Genomic DNA, 2,500 nt, shown 5'->3' with positions numbered 1-2,500 from the left:
AAATAAATATAAATGCAAATCCGGATCAAGAATCCAGATCAGGAACCAGATTATCTCCAAGGGTTAATGGAGCCGTCCATGGCCTAAGATCTATCTGTGGCGGAAATTTCGTCAGAATCCGTCAGTTTGTTTTGACGGAATCTTTAAAAATGGAGAACAATGCAAATCCGAATCTAGAACCCGGATCCGAATCCGGATTATCTCTAAAATTTAATGGGATCGTCCATGACCTAAGAACTGTCTGTAGTGGAAATTTTGTAAGAATCCGTCGAGTAGTTTTGATGTAATCCTGTCCACAGACAGACAGACACACAGACAAATAAACCAACTCGATTTTATAAGCTCCTTGGCGGAGGTAATAACGGCAACAGTGGTACCTAGGAATTTAACTGCAATTGAACTTGACGTGGTAAGGAATCCAATAATGACATCATGTTCTTTCTCTCTAGGTTTACTTCGAGGAGAATTATACTAAATGGCTCTATTCATACTGAACTCCTTAGTCGACGTATTATATGGCATCGTTTCCTGTAGTGGGGTAAATACCTTTTCTTGGAATAGGAGTTTTGAATCCGCTCGTTACAGTCTTTTGTAATTGAAGTATTATAGAGGATCCTTGTGAAAGAAATATTGACGTTTTACACTAAAAAGGAGCATCGTTCTTAGACACTAGATATTTTCATAATGCATATTTCTATACTTCAAGTGATTAAATATGAAGTCGAGGAGTATTGCATATCAGTTTTTGTGGATATCTTGGTTTTACAAAGTGGTTATCTGATATGTCAAGCTCGGCTTATCAAGACTTTCAAAATAAAGGAGAAATCATTGGGATTATTAATCAAAGTGAGAACCACGAATAAAAAGCGAAAATATTACCTACTTTTGAATCACTTCCTCGTGTCATACTCGATATGAGTTTGGAAACAGCTCTCATCTATTACATAATTCCAATTTTCAAAATTTTGAGAAATATGATTTTTCTCTGTTTTCATTTTTAATGGCCTTCATAAGATATTCGGAATCAATTCAAAGCACCTCATATAAAACCAATTCAATGCAATTCATTAGAACAATAGCTCTTACAGTTTGTAAATCATCAAGATTTAGGATAATCTAAAACGGAGTCCGTATGTATGATTGCTTGTGGGTTAAAGCTCATTCATCCAAGGAAAGATACATTTGGATAAAAACACTCGTCATGATTCATTATAGACTAATTTGGTATATAGAATGTGATAAGCTGTACTCAGTGGGTAAACATTTCTAGAAAGTTATATCCCTTTGATATACTCTAGCACTGTTAGAAAAGACCGTAATTTGAATCGGAAGTTCTCCATAGAAATATACTGTTCTCAGGCGTATTTCAGCAAAATACCGGGGACCGTGATTTTTCACCGTACTTTGTTATCATCTTTTACGGGTTGGTGACCGCAACATCCCTCCTTTACGTCAATTTATCCGTTTTTAAAAACAGTAAATTCCTGGCAACAATTATTCAAGGATTTTTACCGTTTTGTTAATGCAAATTTTTGTGTACGTATTGTACATGTGAGTAAATTCTCACAAATATTCGAAGACTAAGAAAAAATACTGAACGGAATTGTAGTTTTCTGCTAAAATTATTGTCTACACTTTAAATTGTCAGTCTCAGGAATAGTTTAAAATTACTCTGCTACTATCATGACAAAAGCATAAGCACTCGTTACTATGATATTTATTTAAATTCCTGGATTCAGTGCCATACGAATTTTGATAAAAATCGATCAGACTATTCTCCCTAATTGCTTTTCAAGTGAGATGAGGTTAACATATGATATCTTAATATCAAACCTGCCATTTCCTCTTCTTAAAATATTCAGTTGGCAATAGTAAATGCTTGCCACACATCAGGAAGTGGCCAATATTAACATTCAAATGTATAATTCCAACGATTATTTTTTTAATGAAAAACTTTTCCGAATGATTTAATGATTGGCGACTTTGTTTCCCTTCTTCGAATATGAATATCACAAATGGAACTCTGACGGAGGATATTTATTCCACTATTGCAAAGCAATAAATGTAGCTTATTGGAGGGTGTTTTAGCAATAATGGAAGTTCTCGTCTACTCCAAAAGATATAAATGGTAACAAAGAACGCTGATGTACTGAAAGCAACCGTGTAATTTCTTTGTTTAACTTTTGCTGAAGTTCCTAAGAATATTTTAGAACGTCTTCTCGTAATGGACTTAACAAAAGAATCACATTAGTAGAAAATGCAATTACAGTTTCATCAACAGGTGCCATATAGCAAAAATTCACCCTAATCTTTATGATCCCATAATGTTTCTAAATATAAAAGGATAATGAATTGAGGATCAGATTTTACCTCATAATTGAATATATAATTGATCAATGTATTCTTCTTTTTATAAAATAGTCGAGATACCCAATCTTTAAAAAAATCTAGAAACAGAAACATCCATAACTAGAGCGTTTGAATGAAGTTATAAAGAATT

The sequence above is a fragment of the Palaemon carinicauda genome, chromosome 7 (genome assembly GCF_036898095.1).
Source record: "Palaemon carinicauda isolate YSFRI2023 chromosome 7, ASM3689809v2, whole genome shotgun sequence".
Lineage (NCBI taxonomy): Eukaryota > Metazoa > Arthropoda > Malacostraca > Decapoda > Palaemonidae > Palaemon > Palaemon carinicauda.
Note: the sequence above shows the minus strand (reverse complement) of the source record.